Here is a 20,762-nt window from a genome sequence, read left to right as displayed (position 1 = left end):
CACTTTACAAATATTTCATTCTTCATCTTAATATTCCTGGATACTGTCACGTTAAAAAGTGGGTCCCCCTCTTTAATCTTGTATTTACACAAAATGTAATAAAATAATCTTATATTATTGGATAAATAAAATCTCAAATGAACAAGAAAATATAACTTATTTCATCGGGGTATTTATTGATTGAAGATCAATAATCATCAGTCATTAATGACATTTTCACCCGCAGGTGAACAGACAGAAACATAAATGCAGATGTTTTTGTCATTTGCTGGTCTGGATCATTCAGGTGTGTGTTCAACTAATGCCAAGAAGATAAGATATCAGCAATAGAAATAAAGAAGCCATTATTGTTGAAAATAAATCTGGAGAGAGTTATAAAAACCTTTTCAAATTAACATAATTAGAATTTAGCGGACTACAGTGAGGAAAATTATTTAGATAGACCTGAACACAATATACAAAAACAACAACAAAAAAAACAAATATAAGGGTCAATAAAGCAGTAAATATATTTTAAAAGATCCTTTAGCTGAATACTTGAGGAAAGTTCAGCTCCACACTTGTTCATTTTCATTCAATATTGAAAGTTAAAGTTGTTTTTTCCTGAATCAGATGTTTTTATTGTGACTGGGGGATCAGATGACTGACATTATTGGAGCCTGAATGTAACGCCATGTTCCTTCATCTGCAGATGAGACGTGTCTGTTTTGTCATCAGTTTGTTTATAACAGATTTTATTAGAACTGACATCATATTTTCTCTCATCACAGATTTGTTGATTGTAAACTCTCAAAGACTCACTATAAAGTCATAGCGTCTGCTCTGAAGTCCGACCCCTCCCATCTGACAGAACTGGACCTGAGTCAGAGCGACCTGGAGGATTCAGGAGTGAAGGTTCTGTGTGATGGACTGAAGAGTCCAAACTGTAGACTGGAGACTCTCAGGTCAGTTCATGGAGAAGTTTCTACATTCATCCAGTTGTAATCCTCCAAAGATGTAACTAAATAATTTAAATCACGAACATAAAAAAAAAATGCTTGTGTGAGATCTTCCATCAGTAGTTTCAACAGCTGGAACAGCTGGATCAGCTGGATCAGGAACAGCTGGAACAGCTGGATCCAGATCAGCTGGAACAGCTGGATCAGCTGGAACAGCTGGATCAGCTGGATCAGCTCTCCTCCCTTCCTGAAACTCCAGAGAACTTCATCCAGAGGTTGAAGCTGCTGTATGTGACCTTTACATGTCAGCTTCATGACGGCTCACCTGCTCCCTGATCACACATATCTTTGCTCCTTTCTGCTGTGTTTTCTTCCCCAGAGTTTCAGACAGGGAGTTGATGAAAACCAACACTTGGTCATTAACACAGTCATTAATCACCAACATATTTGACCAGATGAAAACCTGCTTTAGTAAAACTGACTCTGGATGGAAAACGGCAGTGAGCTGCGCGTTGAGACGATATCAAATTATCTAAATATCTTAAAACATTTGCCTGTGCCCAAATTGAACATTTTTTAATTTCACCGTGCTGCGCTGTGACGACATCTCGGCGGTGTCGGATAGGAGAGAAGGTGGTGGAGTGTGAAAAAAAAACTTGCAGGTTGTAGATCAGAGATGATCAAGATTGTAGAAAAAATCATTTTGACTGTGAGTCTGTGAGGAGCTGTGGGATACAAGACTGCAGGCCTATCGGGACATCAATAAAAAGGGACAAAAGTGGAGAGAAATCTCCCAAAATTTGGACATGCCAGGTGTATTTAAAAGTGGTAGAAAACTTTTGGTAGTGGTAGAGAGCTATTGCAAACCGAGCTGTAGCTACTGTACGTCCAAACAAGTGGGAAAACGGCGCCAAACCGGGAAAACTTTTTTTTTTTACTTTTTCTGATGAAAGAAACCAGTTCAAGCAGCTGCTGACTATTGTAACATTTCTATAGTAAAAAGGTCTGAATTTGTTGTCCAGTGCTTTTTGTTCACATTTTCACCACCTGAGCCCCCCGCCCCCCTGGGGCTAAGCCCGGGATCTCCTGACATCCTAGATCCACCCCTGCTGAGGACATTTAACTGATGAAAACATTTATCTGTTATTGATTATTAATCTGAAGCTTTTGACCAGAACTTTTGACCAGAACTCAGTCAGAACGTTTACATGCAAAAGAACAGAAAGTCGAATTGTCTTAATCCGACCTAAATCGAATTTTTAAATGTATACACCTTAGTGGAGCTGTAGACGAACCAAACTGCAGCTCTTGAGATCGAGCTTTTGGTGCCAGATAAAGCGTCCTAATCCGAGTTATTTTGGCATGTATACACAACCCACGCTTAGCCGAGCTACTGACTGACCCGGGGCTTCCCCTTGTGGAAGTGACGAGCTTCAGAAATAATAACAGTCAGGCATCACAACAACACGGTAACAGAAGTAGAGGGAGGTTTGCTGGATCTTACCTGCAACATGATCAGGCTTAGTACGTACGACATTTACAGAGCTGCTGCATCGTTAGCATACATTTTTTGCATGTTGTCCTCTTTCACGCTTGTTTACTAATTGTACTGGAAGAACGCCAACATGAAAGTGTATGTGGCGCCACCTAGTGTCCCAGAGTCAAACGCACCTCCCTCAATAATTGATTGTCTTCTCGTGCATTTATAATCAGATTTCTCTGAAACTCCAGTTTAATCTTTAGCTAGATTTGTTAGGCTCGAGGGAAGGAGGGCGGACCCAAATTCAGGACAACACGAGCAAGGTTCAGGTATAATAAAGTTTATTTAACAAAAGGCACTCAACAGGAGGGAAGGAATGCAAACACAAAATCACAGACCGAAAAAACGCAGCTGGAAAGTCCAACTAAAGGCGCAGACCGGAGGGAAGCTCACGGCTGGAAAAAGTAATCCCAAGGACCCAGGAAGGGAAGACCCACGAACAGGAGACCATGGAAGACCAGGAAAAAGGGCAGCATACAGGGCTCTGAGCTGGAGAAAATAATCCAACACCACAGCTTCTTCTTCTTCTTCTTCTTCTTCTCTCAGTTTATTGGCGGATCGCAAACCACTTTCAGGTGCATACCGCCCCCTACTGTACAAGAGTGTGTGAAATTATTTCATTTAGCCCGGTTTAAATTCTGTTTATCAGCCTAGTGTTTTTTAGGAAATGAATTAGTGCCTTTCTGGTGATTACAACCCCCTCTCCCTCTGTTCCCAGTATCCCCCTCAAATTCCACTCACGTCCTGCCTCTCTGACTTTTTCCTGTAGTCTTTGTCTTTCTATTTTATACCTGTTACAGTGCATTAGGATATGTTCACTGTTTTCTTTTATTCCACAGTTCTCACATTTATCACTATCCCTTTTTCCCATTACATGCCATGTGCCATTTAGTCCTGTGTGGTCCAGTCTGAGTCTGTTATAACTGTTTCCTTCCTTCTGTTCCTTTCTGTATAATTCTTTGTTATTATAGTCTTTTGTATTTTGTGATATCCCTGTCCTTTCTGATCTTCCTCCCACCTTTTCTGCCATATTTCCATTCCTTTCTTTTTAATTATTGCTTTACCTTCTCCTTTTCCTAGTGGAACTGGTAATGTTATTTCCTTATGTAGAGCCATTTTTGCTAGTTTATCAGCACCCTCGTTCCCTGTTACTCCCTCATGTGCTGGTACCCAACATAACTGAACATCTGCCACATCTGTGTAATCTTAATAAACTGTGAGAAATATCTATGAGTAAGTCTTCTCTGCACGTTGTTGTTGATTGTATACTTTCTAATACCGCTATTGAGTCTGTGCATACCACCACCTTATCAGGACTGACCTCTTCCACCCACTGTAACCCAATAAAGACTGCCACCATTTCTGCTGTGTATACTGATAGTTGGTTGGATAATCTTTTAGAGATATTCACATCAAACTCAGGGATATAAACACCTATTCCCACACAATCCTTTTGATTTTTTGACCCATCTGTGTATATTTCCAGGTAGTTGTAGTAACTATTTCTCAGGTAAATACTCGCTTTACCTCCTACTTCGTTCATTCTCCATTCTTTTTTCTGTTCCAGTATGTTCATATCTACTTTTGCATCTGGGAATAGCCAAGGAGGTATGTTACTCATAGGTGTGTATTTAGTGAATTTTAATGTCTCCATTGCATATCTTCTCAACCTTTCATCCCTTGACCACCCAAACCCATGTCTCTGGAATTTAGAGTATTCCCAACAGTCTTTTATTGTCCTCGTTGTAAGGTTTTCTTCCCCACTCCCTTTTAATCTTATCCAGTATGTAAGTGCCAGTTTATCCCTTCTTAAATCCAGTGGTGTCTCTCCTGCTTCTATTAATATTGCGTTTATGGGTGTTGACCTAATGCAAATTCTCAGTGCTCTATACTGCAGTCTGTCTACTTTTTGTAATGAAGTTTTAGCTGCTGCTCCGTAAACTATACAACCATAGTCTATTGTTGACCTCATAACTGCCCTGTATATGTCAATTAATGATTTTTTATCTGCCCCCCAGTCACAGCCTGCTACAGCCCGTAGTAGATTAATAACATTTTTGCACTTTGTTTCCAAATGTGCAATGTGTGCTTTCCATGTATATTTGTGATCTAGATATAGGCCCAGGTACTTGAACTCATTCACCCTCTCCATCGGCTGATCATAAAGTGTTAGCTTCTCAATATCAATCTTACGCTTGTTTGTAAAGATCATGTAACATGACTTGCTGGTTGACATTTTGAAACCCCATTCATACGACCACTTTTCCACTTTTTCTATTGCTTTCCTGATATTCCTGAAGACATGTGACACATTTTTGCCCCTCATCCATATGGCCCCAACACCACAGCTTGTGGGAGGCAAGCTTAAGAGCAGACTGGGTGACGAGGCTGAGTGGTGTCAGGTGTGGGGACGAAGATAGGGATCAGCTGTGGTGCTCTGGCCAAGCCTGACCAGACTTTGGCGCCATCTGGTGGAGGAAGGGTGTGCCAAACCCTAACAAGATTGTTGCCAACAGCTGGATTCAGATGTGCATGTAACCAAACTGACTGTTGTATCAACGGCTCTGAGCCGGTCTCAGCTGACGGTTCATGTTCAACTGTTCAGGAAGTTTACAAGCATCATCAACTCCAGGAGTTCTGATTCTAGTTCAGTCTGTCAGTCCAGCTCCTGAAAGTCTGGCCGTGTTGAACTTGCTCCTTAGTCCACTCCTCTGATCGATGGTTCAGGTGTGTTTATCGTGAGGATGGAGGAGGTGATGGAGGAGGTGATGGAGGAGGTGATGGAGTAGGTGAGGATGGAGGAGGTGATGGAGGAGGTGATGGAGGAGGTGATGGAGGAGGTGAGGATGGAGGAGGTGATGGAGGAGGTGATGGAGGAGGTGATGGAGGAGGTGAGGATGGAGGAGGTGATGGAGGAGGTGATGGAGGAGGTGATGGAGGAGGTGATGGAGGAGGTGATGGAGGAGGTGATGGAGGAGGTGAGGATGGAGGAGGTGATGGAGGAGGTGATGGAGGAGGTGAGGATGGAGGAGGTGATGGAGGAGGTGATGGAGGAGGTGATGGAGGAGGTGATGGAGGAGGTGATGGAGGAGGTGATGGAGGAGGTGATGGAGGAGGTGAGGATGGACTCAATGATGGCCGTGTTGAACTTGCTCCTAGTCCACTCCTCTGATCGATGGTTCAGGTGTGTTTATCGTCTCAACTTCCTGCTGCTTCATCATCATTCAGTCACTTTCATTTGGACACAAACCTGCTGAGATCCGAGTATCAGTCCGTTCTGTTAGAACATTCACACGGTCCTGACTGTTGGACAGAACCAGACAGGTCCAGAACCAGGACCAGAACCAGGTCCAGAACCAGGACCAGAACCAGGTCCAGAACCAGGACCAGGACCAGGACCAGAACCAGGACCAGGACCAGGACCAGAACCAGGTCCAGAACCAGAACCAGAACCAGGTCCAGAACCAGGACCAGGTCCAGGACCAGGACCAGAACCAGGTCCAGAACCAGAACCAGAACCAGGTCCAGGACCAGGACCAGGTCCAGGTCTGAAAGAAGCTGCTGAGGTCAGACGAGGACGGAGACGTTCAGACGAGGACGGAGACGTTCAGACGAGGACAGAGACGTTCAGACGAGGACGTTCAGACGAGGACGGAGACGTTCAGACGAGGACGGAGACGTTCAGACGAGGACGGAGACGTTCAGACGAGGACGGAGACGTTCAGACGAGGACGGAGACGTTCAGACGAGGACGGAGACGTTCAGACGAGGACGGAGACGTTCAGTCGAGGACGGAGACGTTCAGACGAGGACGGAGACGTTCAGACGAGGACGGAGACGATCAGACGAGGACGGAAACGTTCAGACGAGGACGGAGACGTTCAGACGAGGACGGAGACGTTCAGACGAGGACGGAGACGTTCAGACGAGGACGGAAACGTTCAGACGAGGACGGAGACGTTCAGACGAGGACGGAGACGTTCAGACGAGGACGTTCAGACGAGGACGGAGACGTTCAGACGAGGACGGAGACGTTCAGACGAGGACGGAGACGTTCAGACGAGGACGGAGACGTTCAGACGAGGACAGAGACGTTCAGACGAGGACGGAGACGTTCAGACGAGGACGGAGACGTTCAGACGAGGACGGAGACGTTCAGACGAGGACGTTCAGACGAGGACGGAGACATTCAGACGAGGACGTTCAGACGAGGACGGAGACGTTCAGACGAGGACGGAGACGATCAGACGAGGACGTTCAGACGAGGACGGAGACGTTCAGACGAGGACGTTCAGACGAGGACGGAGACGTTCAGACGAGGACGGAGACGTTCAGACGAGGACGTTCAGACGAGGACGGAGACGTTCAGACGAGGACGTTCAGACGAGGACGGAGACGTTCAGACGAGGACGGAGACGTTCAGACGAGGACGGAGACGTTCAGACGAGGACGGAGACGTTCAGACGAGGACGTTCAGACGAGGACGGAGACGTTCAGACGAGGACGTTCAGACGAGGACGGAGACGTTCAGACGAGGACGGAGACGTTCAGACGAGGACGGAGACGTTCAGACGAGGACGGAGACGTTCAGACGAGGACGGAGACGTTCAGACGAGGACGGAGACGTTCAGACGAGGACGGAGACGTTCAGACGAGGACGGAGACGTTCAGACGAGGACGGAGACGATCAGACGAGGACGGAGACGTTCAGACGAGGACGGAGACGTTCAGACGAGGACGGAGACGTTCAGACGAGGACGTTCAGACGAGGACGGAGACGTTCAGACGAGGACGGAGACGTTCAGACGAGGACGTTCAGACGAGGACGTTCAGACGAGGACGGAGACGGTCAGACGAGGACGGAGACGTTCAGACGAGGACGGAGACGTTCAGACGAGGACGGAGACATTCAGACGAGGACGGAGACGTTCAGACGAGGACGGAGACGTTCAGACGAGGACGGAGACGTTCAGACGAGGACGGAGACGTTCAGATGAGGACGGAGACGTTCAGACGAGGACGGAGACGTTCAGACGAGGACCGAGACGTTCAGACGAGGACGGAGACGTTCAGATGAGGACGGAGACGTTCAGACGAGGACGGAGACGTTCAGACGAGGACGGAGACGTTCAGACGAGGACGGAGACGTTCAGACGAGGACGGAGACGTTCAGACGAGGACGGAGACGTTCAGACGAGGACGGAGACGTTCAGACGAGGACGGAGACGTTCAGACGAGGACGGAGACGTTCAGACGAGGACGGAGACATTCAGACGAGGACGGAGACGTTCAGACGAGGACGGAGACGTTCAGACGAGGACGGAGACGTTCAGACGAGGACGGAGACGTTCAGACGAGGACGGAGACGTTCAGACGAGGACGGAGACGTTCAGACGAGGACGTTCAGACGAGGACGGAGACGTTCAGACGAGGACGGAGACGTTCAGACGAGGACGTTCAGACGAGGACGGAGACGTTCAGACGAGGACGGAGACGTTCAGACGAGGACGGAGACGTTCAGACGAGGACGGAGACGTTCAGACGAGGACGTTCAGACGAGTACGGAGACGTTCAGACGAGGACGGAGACGTTCAGACGAGGACGTTCAGACGAGTACGGAGACATTCAGACGAGGACGGAGACGTTCAGACGAGGACGGAGACATTCAGACGAGGACGGAGACGTTCAGACGAGGACGGAGACGTTCAGACGAGGACGGAGACGTTCAGACGAGGACGGAGACGTTCAGACGAGGACGTTCAGACGAGTACGGAGACGTTCAGACGAGGACGGAGACGTTCAGACGAGGACGTTCAGACGAGTACGGAGACGTTCAGACGAGGACGGAGACGTTCAGACGAGGACGGAGACGTTCAGACGAGGACGGAGACGTTCAGACGAGGACGGAGACGTTCAGACGAGGACGGAGACGTTCAGTCGAGGACGGAGACGTTCAGACGAGGACGGAGACGTTCAGACGAGGACGGAGACGTTCAGACGAGGACGGAGACGTTCAGACGAGGACGGAGACGTTCAGACGAGGACGGAGACGTTCAGACGAGGACGGAGACGTTCAGATGAGGACGGAGACGTTCAGACGAGGACGGAGACGTTCAGACGAGGACGGAGACGTTCAGACGAGGACGGAGACGTTCAGACGAGGACGTTCAGACGAGGACGGAGACGTTCAGACGAGGACGGAGACGTTCAGACGAGGACGGAGACGTTCAGACGAGGACGGAGACGTTCAGACGAGGACGGAGACGTTCAGACGAGGACGGAGACGTTCAGACGAGGACGGAGACGTTCAGACGAGGACGTTCAGACGAGGACGGAGACGTTCAGACGAGGACGGAGACGTTCAGACGAGGACGTTCAGACGAGGACGGAGGCGTTCAGACGAGGACGTTCAGACGAGGACGGAGACGTTCAGACGAGGACGGAGACGTTCAGACGAGGACAAAGAAGAGGACCTGGTTCAAGGACAACATGCCTTCATGATGATTTCATCTCTTTTCAGATTCAGACTTTTATTGTCATTATCGAGGGCACCACGAAAGTAAAGGCAGGAAGTTTCTAGAACTTTAAGAAGTTCTCTGGATTTTCAGGAATGACGGGACAATTTTCATAAACTGCTGACAAAGCATTAAAATTGATCAACATAAGTTCATTGATGAAAAAGCAGACGGAATATGATATGATGAATAAATGAGGTTACTTCCAGTCAGCAGCTGGTAAATGAACCTAAATGTTGTAACGTCTGTCAGAAACCACACGTCTTCATGTCAGCTGGACTGATGTAAAAAACAACCATACCATAGATTTTTATTTTCTTGTTTCTTTATTCAGATTGCAGAACTGCAGGTTGTCAGAGATCAGCTGTTCTTCTCTGGTCTCAGCTCTGAAGTCCAACCCCTCCCATCTGAAACTTCTGCACCTGAGTGGGAACCAGAACCTGCAGGATTCAGGAGTGGAACATCTGAGTGGATTTCTGGAGAGTCCAGACTGCAGACTGGAGACTCTGAGGTCAGACATGTTTTAGTTGTGTGTTCAGATGAATCTGATGTGAAAGTTGTGTTGACACTAACCTGCAGACATCAGGCTGATCTTCTACTGATCCACACTGACCATCTGACTGCTCTGAGTTCTTCTTCTCTGCTTTAGTTTCATCTTAAACTTCCTCTTCTGATTCATTACATAAAACTAAACATGTGAATGTGTCAGACAGGAACAAATGAAGAACCAGAGATGTGTCTGAACCTGGAATAAAACATCTGAACAAACATGAATTAACTTTACAGCTAATACGTTCAGAAATGTCATCCAGATGTTAATAAACTGAGAGAGTCTGACAGACAATAGTGGACAGACTGAATGTGTAGTCGTCCAATATATGAGTTATAGAGCTCATTTACTAAATAACTTCTTACTGTGGATGAAATCAGTCAAACCAACGTTGGCTTCCTTTGACTAACATTAAATTTCATTTAACCAATACTAGTTTACCAAATATGAAACTCTAAACATGGAAAACATATTTTTCTATGTTTTTACAATTATTCCTCAACATGGTTTCCATGTGTGCCAGTGTCTGGCTGCTGATTTGGTGTCTGGCTGCTGATTGGGTAACGTATTGCGTCACGCATCGCGTCACTTCCTGGTGTTTGCGGTTTGTGCTGCTGCTGCGTGCAGGCTCAGATCTCTCCCGACTTTTTATCTAAAACTTAGACTGTTTTCTGGTAAAATAGCACTATATCTGGTACATTACTGTCTTTATTTCAACACTCGCTCATTTTCTCTTCCGTAACTTTCACTGTCACCAATCACCGACACATTTTCTGTCCGTTAGCCTCCGTTAGCATCTTAGCATGGCCTCTCCGGCTCCCACCGCTTCACCTCTTTCCTGCTCAGTGTGTGAAATGTTTAGTTATTCCTCTGCCTCCTTTAGTGAAGACGGTAAGTGCTTAAAGTGTAGCTTATTTGCAGGGCTGGAGGCGAGGCTCAGTCAGTTAGAGGTCCGGTTCGGCCAACTAAACCATAGTCCGAGAGCCTCCTCAGCTAACCAGGCTAAGCTAGCGGCGGACCGGCCCGTAGCAGCTGAGCGTAGCCGCTCCCCTGCAGCTCCCCGGCAGCCGGCCAGGCAGGGCAGCTGGGTGACGGTTCGGAGGAAGGGTAGTCTTAAAGGGCTCACGGAACACCACCACCCGCTTCATGTGTCTAACCGTTTTTCCCCACTTAGCGACACATCTGTTGAGAAACCGACCCTGGTAATTGGAGACTCTATTGTGAGACATGTGAGGCCGACTCCAGAGACCATAGTTAGGTGTATCCCGGGGGCCAGAGCGGGCGACATAGAAGCAAATTTGAAGCTACTGGCAAAGGGTAATCGTAAATATGGTAAAGTTATCATCAATGTCGGAGCTAATGACTCCCGTCTTCGCCAGTCGGAAGTAACCAGAATGAATATTGTCTCGGTGTGTAACTACGCCAAAACCATGTCGGACTCCGTAGGTTTTTCTGGTCCCCTCCCCAATCTGAACAGCGATGACATGTTTAGTCGCATGCTCTCGCTCCGCCGCTGGTTGTCTCAGTGGTGTTCAGAAAACGACGTGGACTTTATTGACAACTGGGAGACATTCTGGGGAAAGCCTGGTCTGATTAGAAGGGACGGCATTCATCCCACCCGGGATGGTGCAGCTCTTATGTCTAGAAATCTGGCCAATGTTATTAGACACTCCCCCTGACAATGCAGGGTCCAGGCCAGGATGCAGAGCTGTAGTTTAACACACTTCTCTGCTGCTTCTCGAGGACCAACGCCTGCCAATCAAACTGTAAGATTGCACTATGTAATTAGCGACTCTAAAACTGTAGGATTACATGATATTGGCGACTCTGGCCAGGTGCCTAGCAAAATAGAAGTGGTTGCAGTTCCCCGCCCTCCAAAGGTTCACCAGGTGCGGCGTTTTGGAGGCGTTAACCAAAATAACCTTGTAAAAATTAAAACCAATGTACATTTGGTACCAACTACAGACCGAAAAATTAGATGCGGACTACTAAATATACGATCATTAAGCTCTAAGTCTCTGTTAGTAAATGATATAATTACAGAGAGCAGGGGCCTCATGTACTAAGAGTGCGTGGATTTCAACGTGAATTCGTGCGTGGAATTAACAAAACCGCAAAAATTCATATGTACAAAGCTGTGCGTACGCCCAAATCCACGCAGGTTTCTCTGTACATCCCAATCAGCGTGGATTTGAGCGCACATGCGGGAGCACAACACTCCGCCTTGTCTCCTCCCTGAAATATATGTTTGAATATGATATGAAGATAATTATCCATTAAAAACCGCTCATCCTAACAACAAATGTGCAAAAACAGGTAAAACAAATTAAAAAAAAAAACATTGGCTCTGAGCTGGAATAAATAATTCATTTTGGGGCATTTAGGGGTGTCGGACTCCAGTCCTCGAGGGCCGGTGTCCCTGCAGGTTTTAGATGTTTCCCTGCTTCATTGCACCATGATACAAGTGACTGTGTCATTAACAGAACTATCCAGACTTTGATGACAAGTTGGTGACGATGATTAATTAGAATCAGGTGTGTTAAAGCAGTGAAACATCTAAAACATGCAGGACACCGGCCCTTCTGGGATTCAGTTTGACACCTACATTATGGCGTTCTTTGCTTTGCGTTGCGTTCGGTGAAGAGTTGTGGTTTTATTATGATCGTATGGGTTTGTGAATGTTTATGGGCAGCGTTAGTGCATCATTACACTCTGCTTTTCTTGTTTGTAATTTAAGAACCGACACCAGAATTTTTGGTGGATGAAAAACGGCTCCTCGTTCTGCTTTATTGTCATGCATATTATATACTAACGGATTAAGACCAATGTACACGTTTATTGAGTCTTACACATTATGGATGTCCGCAATCACCTCTCTCATAAGTATAACAATGTGAACAAAATACATTTATATTTAAAACATGAAGCATTACGATCTGATTCCTCTGCTGCAGAAATAAAGACAATTTGTGCCGACGGGATTATCGAGGTGCAAACGTGATAAATAAAGAGCAAAATTGCTGTAACTCGGAGTGTTGCATCCGCAGGAGGAGAGACAGGTGTCGTGCCAAAAAGAGATTGCCTGCCAGAATCTGATTTCTCCCCTGAAAATGGGTCTTTTTACCTGCCAAAAATTGATTGAAGGCCAAATACAGTTAATGAAAGGTTGTCTCTGCCTAAATATGACTTGATCTCATTCTTGAGCTTCATAATCTGAAATCTGACGGTTTAGCGCTCTCGCTCAACGGGCTGCTGTGCGCGCTCCCGCGGCCACAAATCAGAAGAAATCAGATTCTGGCAGACAATCACTTTTTGGCACAACACCGGTTTTTGCTTCAAAATTAATTTTAATGTATTTCTGTCCAGACACAGTTATGGGATGTTTAGGGTCTGGCTTTTATCTCCAGTAGTCCTCCCATACGGTCGTCATGACGACAGACAGATGTCCGACCTGTCAGCAGCTCCAGCTGAAGCATCATGTTGGTCTGAACCGGAGCAGCTGGTCCAGTTCAGGGCAGAGATCCAGGAGGATCTTCTTGGTACCTGAACCAGCTGATGGTCCAGTCTTAGTCCTGGACCAGCAGGTCCAGACTAAACCAGCTGATGGTCCAGTCTTCATCCTGGACCAGCAGATCAGTCTGGTGCCTGAGGACTCGCTCCTGATCCTGCATCAGCAGGTTCCTCTAACGGAGCCAAAGCTCCATCAGGATTTGCAGGTTCCATCGTTGAGCTCCTGCCTCTAGTTGTTTGTTCAGATCATGTGGTTGATTCTGAGATTGTTGCAGCTCCACTCTTGTGTAAATTATCTGGTGATGTCGGGACTGGTGTGTCATTCACGTGGTCGTGAACTTATTGTTGACGTTAAGTTTCCTCATATTCTGCACTTCACTGCATCACCAGTGAGTGTCGCCAACGGACAGAACCTCAGAAAAGTGCGTGAACCAGCCTTAATGTGTGAGTGAAGGACCGCAGCTTTCTACGTTCACGCCATTCTTTGTACATCCGACCGTGAGCGTTGAAAGTGGCGTACGCACGTTTTTTGTGCGCCGCACTCTTAGTACATAAGGCCCCAGGAGTGATATTTTCTGCTTAACAGAAACATGGTTACAGGAGGAAGAGTATGTTAGTTTGAATGAATCAACTCCGCCCGGCTACTTTAATCATCACATTCCTAGAAGCACGGGCCGAGGCGGAGGAGTCGCAGCAATTTATAACTCCAGTCTCCAAACAAAAATTGAACCTAAGTGCAATTATAATACATTTGAAAGCCTCATGCTTGGTCTGAAATTTCCGAGCTGGAAATCAGAAAAGCCAGTTGTGTTAGTGGTAGTGTACCGGCCCCCTGCTGGTGCGTATCTAGAGTTTTTGTCTGAATTTTCTGATTTCCTTTCTGGATTATTGATCAGTACAGATAAATTCATCATAGTGGGTGATTTTAATATTCATATGGATGTTGAAAGCGATAATCTTAAATTAGCCTTCGATTCTCTTCTAGAATCAATGGGTATCTCACAAAAAGTGAATAAACCGACGCACTGTTTTAATCATACTCTCGATCTCGTTCTCACCTACGGTGTTGAAACTGATGGTCTGTTGGTGTCACCTGTAAACTCCCTTTTATCCGACCATTATTTAATAACGTTTGAATTTAATTTTGTTGATGTTGAAGTGCAAAATAGGAGGTATTATTTTAGCAGATGTTTGTCTGATGAAGTTATTGTTAAATTTAGGGAGGCCATTGCTTATCTTACGGCGAAATAGTGATGTAATCGAGGCCAGTGACCTGGGTTCTACCTCTGCAGATGTTGATTTCCTTGCTAGTAACACTGCTGATTTGTTGCATTCAGCTTTAGATGAAGTTGCTCCTTTGAAAAGGAGGGTTTCTAGCCACAGGAGCTTAACTCCCTGGTATAATTCAGATATCCGCATGTTGAAACAAAACGTGCGTAAGATGGAAAGGAAGTGGTACTCTTGTAGGTCTGTAGACTCTTATCGTGAATGGAAAAATATTCTAATAGTATATAAAAAAGCCATTCGCAAAGCCAGAACAGCTTATTATTCAACGTTGATGGAGGATAATAAAAGTAACCCACGTTTTCTGTTCAGCACTGTAGCCAGGCTGACAAAGAGTCACAACTCTGTTGAGCCGTGCATTCCTGCAGCTCTCAGTAGTGAAGACTTTATGAGCTTCTTTAACAGTAAAATCGCGAGAATTAGAGAAGAAATCAACCAGCCGGTTGTAGGTGTTTCTTCAGCTTTAGCGACTTCCCTAGGCTCTGACTTGTCTCTAGACTATTTTGATCCTATAGACCTCCCTGAGCTGACTTCACTCGTTAATAGAGCTAAGTCAACCACATGTATGTTAGACCCCATCCCGACTCCACTATTCAAACATATTTTTTCTCTTATTGGTGTGACAATACTGGACCAAATTAACCTATCCCTAAGTTTAGGATATGTACCACAGGTTTTCAAAGTCGCAGTAATTAAACCTTTACTTAAAAAACCTTCTCTTGACCCAGACACCTTAGCTAATTATAGACCAATTTCCAACCTTCCATTTGTATCTAAAATTCTGGAAAAGGCAGTTTCAAGCCAGTTATGTGACTATTTGTATAGAAATGATCTGTTTGAAGTCTTTCAGTTAGGGTTCAGAATGCATCATAGCACAGAGACAGCACTGGTTCGAGTCACGAATGACCTCCTTATGGCCTCAGATAAGGGATTAGTGTCCATACTGGTTCTACTGGACCTCAGTGCTGCTTTTGACACTATCGATCAGCATTTTACTGCACAGGTTAGAGCATGTTGTTGGGATTAAAGGGACAGCTCTATGTTGGTTTAAATCATAGCTATCTGACAGGTTCCAGTTTGTTCATGTACATGAGGTTTCTTCAGAACAGTCAAGGGTCTGTTATGGTGTTCCGCAGGGTTCAGTGCTAGGGCCAATCTTGTTCAGTTTATACATGCAGCCATTGGGAAGTATAATCCAGAATCACGGCATACACTTTCATTGTTATGCTGATGATACGCAGCTCTACTTGTCTATGAAGCCGGATGAAACAGAACCGTTAGTTAAACTTCAGGCATGTCTTAGGGACATCAAGGACTGGATGTCCAGAAATGTCCTGCTTCTAAATTCAGATAAAACAGAGGTTATCATTCTTGGTCCAGAGCATCTTAGGAAGGGATTAGATGGTGTTGCGATGGCTTCCAGTGCAACTGTGAGAAATCTTGGTGTTATTTTCGATCAGGATTTGTCGTTTAAACCATATGTTAATCAGGTTTGTAAAATAGCCTTTTTCCATCTCCGTAATATTGCAAAGATTAGGAAAATCCTCTCGCAGAGTGATGCAGAAAAACTAGTTCATGCGTTTGTATCTTCTAGACTAGATTACTGTAATGTGTTGTTAGCAGGATGTCCAAGTAATTTGCTGAATAGGCTCCAGCTGATCCAGAATGCAGCAGCACGAGTGCTGACAGGAATCAGCAGGAGAGACCACGTCTCTCCAGTGTTAGCGTCGCTCCATTGGTTACCCGTAAAATTCAGAATCCAATTTAAAATTTTATTACTTGCGTATAAAGCCAGAAACGGCTTAGCTCCGCATTATTTGCAAGACCTGATAGTGCCTTATGTTCCTGGCAGAGCTCTCCGCTCTCAGAGTGCAGGTTTACTCGTAGTTCCTAGAGTATCTAAATGTAGATTTGGAGGGCGGGCGTTCTGCTATCAGGCACCACTACTATGGAACCAACTTCCAATCTGGGTTAAGGAGGCTGACACCACCTCCACCTTTAAAACTAAACTTAAAACATTTCTGTTTAGTAAAGCCTATAGTTAGTGTTTAGTAAACCTCTAGCTGGTGTTGGTAAATCTCTAGGTAGTGTAAACTTTAGTGTGTCAGAGTCGCTCCTGTGGTTTCTTGTGCTGGCCCCCCCTTCTCCTCCCTTTTCTCTCTTTTGTCCATGTTGCAGCATTCTTTGCCGGACACCGGAACCTGCAGGTGGTCGTGGGTGGCTTGTAGCTTGCATTACGGAGCACAAGTCTTTCCCCGACCCTGCACCCCAACCTGGGACTTGCTGATTGGGCCGGAGCTTCGGGAGCTGCGTGCTGGCCTGCGGTCCCCACCCCTGGTCATCCCGTTGCTGGCCCCCCCTTCTCCTCCCTTTTCTCTCTTCTGTCCTGCAGGTGGTCGTGGGTGGCTGTAGCTTGCATTATGGAGCACAAGTCTTTTCCTGACCCTGCACCCCAACCTGGGACTTGCTGATTGGGCCGGAGCTTCGGGAGCTGCATGCTGGCCTGCGGTCCCCACCCCCGGTCATCCCGTTGCTGCTTCCACCTGCCTGCTGTGCTGTTGCCGTCCCTGACCCACCAGTCTGGCCCTCGGCAGGAGGGTCCCCCCTGATGAGCCTGGTCCTGGTCGAGGTTTCTTCCTCCTAAAGGGGAGTTTTTCCTTGCCACTGTTTGGCTTAAGGTTTTTCTCCCACTAGGGGAGTTTTTACCTGCCATTGTTTATGTAATAACTGCTCGGGGGTCATGTTGTGGGTATGGGTCTCTGGAAAGCGTCTAGAGACAACTCTGTTGTATTAGACGCTATATAAATAAAATTGAATTGAATTGAATGTCTGTTAAGATCATTTCATCCAGTTGACATAAAGACATAAGGTGCAACAAATAATGTCTTTTTATGGTTTTCAGTTTGTAAAACTAAATATAAATACATGTGTGTTGAAGTAAGTAAACTGAAATAAAGCTGCTGTTTAGACGATGAGTTTCCTTCATCAGCAACAAAACATCCAACAAGAACATCAGAAACTTTGTGTTGAAACTATGTCGTCACTCAATCAACTTTTTCAGAGAAAATGTTTGAAAAAATTCCTACACAGACAAATATGGACTGATTTATGAAGAAATGTCTCCTTAAAAACATGGAAATGTTTTTACATTTTACCAAGTTCAAATTTTAACATCAAATCTCAGCTTCAATAAACTTTTACCTTCATTTAATATTTACATAGAAGGACTGATATTTGAATTCAAATTCCATCAAAACTGTTTCTGTCATTAAAAACTACATTAAACGCTGTAGCATCAATTAGTTTCTATATTTTGACGAGTATTTGGTTCTAGTTTCCCTGTAAGGGTTCAGATTTGTACGTTTTTGTACCATCATGCATCTGTTCTTGATGAATCAAATGTATTAATCAGACAAAAGTTTTCTGCCCCAGTTCCAGATCCATCACTGGAGAAGAGATCATCAAGTCAATAATACTGAAGAGAAATATACGCAGATTATTGATCACATGTGTGACATCAATATGAACATCAGCCTTCATAAAGTCCATCACCTTTCTAATTATCTGTATGGAGCATTTATAATGATGAAGATGATGCTGAATTGTAATGTATCTTTTATTCTTTATTCAGTTTGGAGGACTGCAGGTTGTCAAAGATCAGCTGTTCTTCTCTGGTCTCAGCTCTGAAGTCCAACCCCTCCCATCTGAAACTTCTGGACCTGAGCAGGAACTACCTGTATGATTCAGGAGTGAAACATCTGAGGGGATTTCTGGAGAGTCCAGACTGCAGACTGAAGACTCTGTGGTCAGACATGTTTTAGTTGTGTGTTCAGATGAATCTGATGTGAAAGTTGTGTTGACACTAACCTGCAGACATCAGGATGATCTTCTACTGATCCACACTGACCATCTGACTGCTCTGAGTTCTTCTTCTCTGCTTTAGTTTCATCTTAAACTTCCTCTTCTGATTCATTACATAAAACTAAACATGTGAATGTGTCAGACAGGAACAAATGAAGAACCAGAGATGTGTCTGAACCTGGAATAAAACATCTGAACAAACATGAATTAACTTTACAGCTAATACGTTCAGAAATGTCATCCAGATGTTAATAAACTGAGAGAGTCTGACAGACAATAGTGGACAGATAAGATGTCTTTTTTTATGGTTTTAAGTGTGTAAAACTAAATATAAATCCATGTGTGTTGAAGTTAGTAAAGTGAAATAAAGCTGCTGTCTAGACGATGAGTTTCCTTCATCAGCAACAAAACATCCAACAAGAACATCAGAAACTTTGTGTTGAAACTATGTCGTCACTCAATCAACTTTTTCAGAGAAAATGTTTGAAAAAACTCCTAAACAGACAAATATGGACTGATTGATGAAGAAATGTCTCCTTAAAAACATGGAAATTATGGATATTTTTTTCCATTAATGGGAAAAAACATTTATTATGAGTTAAAATTTTGACATCAAAACTCAGCTCCAATAAACTTTTACATGCATTTAATATTTACATAGAAAGACTGATATTTAAATTCAAATTCCATCAAAACTGTTTCTGTCATTAAAAACTACATTAAACCCTGGAGCATCAATTAGTTTCCATATTTTGACGAGTATTTGGTTCTAGTTTCCCTGTAAGGGTTCAGATTTGTACGTTTTTGTACCATCATGCATCTGTTCTTGATGAATCAAATGTATTAATCAGACAAAAGTTTTCTGCACCAGTTCCAGATCCATCACTGGAGAAGAGATGTCTTTCATGAATGCTGAATAAACACAGACGTCCTCCTGTCCTGAAACTCTTTCTCTGCTCACAAAGTCCTTCTAGGAATGAAAACTTTATCGTCCAAAACATCATTTACAAACAGACGTGTTATTGGGACAGAAACACGTGACATGAATGGACTTTACATGGTCTAGACTGTCGTCCTCATCACTGACTTTATTGAAATCAGCACAAACTCAGACTTTTCTGATCATCAAGTCAATAATACCGAAGAGAAATATACGCAGACTATTGATCACATGTGTGACATCAATATGAACATCAGCCTTCATAAAGTCCATCACCTTTCTAATTCTCTTCTGCATGGAGCATTTATAATGATGAAGATGATGCTGAATTGTAATTAATCTGTAAAATGATGAAGATGATGCTGAATTGTAATTAATCTGTAAAATGATGAAGATGATGCTGAATTGTAATGTATCTTTTATTCTTTATTCAGGTTGGTGAGCTGCAGGATGTCAGAGATCAGCTGTTCTTCTCTGGTCTCAGCTCTGAAGTCCAACCCCTCCCATCTGAAACTTCTGGACCTGAGTGTGAACAACCTGCAGGATTCAGGAGTGAAACATCTGAGTGGATTTCTGGAGAGTCCAGACTGCAGACTGGAGGATCTGAGGTCAGACATGTTTTAGTTGTGTGTTCAGATGAATCTGATGTGAAAGTTGTGTTGACACTAACCTGCAGACATCAGGCTGATCTTCTACTGATCCACACTGACCATCTGACTGCTCTGAGTTCTTCTTCTCTGCTTTAGTTTCATCTTAAACTTCCTCTTCTGATTCATTACATCAAACTAAACATGTGAATGTGTCAGACAGGAACAAATGAAGAACCAGAGATGTGTCTGAACCTGGAATAAAACATCTGAACAAACATGAATTAACTTTACAGCTAATACGTTCAGAAATGTCATCCAGATGTTAATAAACTGAGAGAGTCTGACAGACAATAGTGGACAGATAAGATGTCTTTTTATGGTTTTCAGTGTGTAAAACTAAATATAAATCCATGTTTGTTGAAGTTAGTAAACTGAAATAAAGCTGGTGTCTAGACGATGAGTTTCCTTCATCAGCAACAAAACATCCAACAAGAACATCAGAAACTTTGTGTTGAAACTATGTCGTCACTCAATCAACTTTTTCAGAGAAAATGTTTGAAAAAACTCCTAAACAGACAAATATGTAGTGATTGATGAAGAAATGTCCCCTTAAAAACATGGAAATGATGGAAATTGTTCATTTATTCATCATTAATGGGAAAAAAACATTTATTATGAGTTCACTAGCAAGGACCACGCCATCAACAGGATACGTTTAAATGATTTATTGATACGAAGATGATGACGATGACGATGGTGATGATGATGGCGATGACGATGACAATGACGATGATGATGATCTATGGATCGGTCGATGCGTTGTGGGGAAGCTGGTAGGGAATCCGCCGCAGCGCCCGGGCGACGACGAACCCCCTAGGAATCTATGAGGTAGAGAAAGAGAGGGAAGAAGGAGAAGAGAAAAGGGGTGGGGTGGGGTGCAGAGACGAGAGCGAAGATGATCTGAAGGTTAGGCTGGTATTTGAAGGTTTGCCGGAAGAGGCGTGGTGCCGGAGGAGGCGTGGTTGAGGCGTGGT

The sequence above is a fragment of the Cololabis saira genome, chromosome 22 (genome assembly GCF_033807715.1).
Source record: "Cololabis saira isolate AMF1-May2022 chromosome 22, fColSai1.1, whole genome shotgun sequence".
Lineage (NCBI taxonomy): Eukaryota > Metazoa > Chordata > Actinopteri > Beloniformes > Belonidae > Cololabis > Cololabis saira.
Note: the sequence above shows the minus strand (reverse complement) of the source record.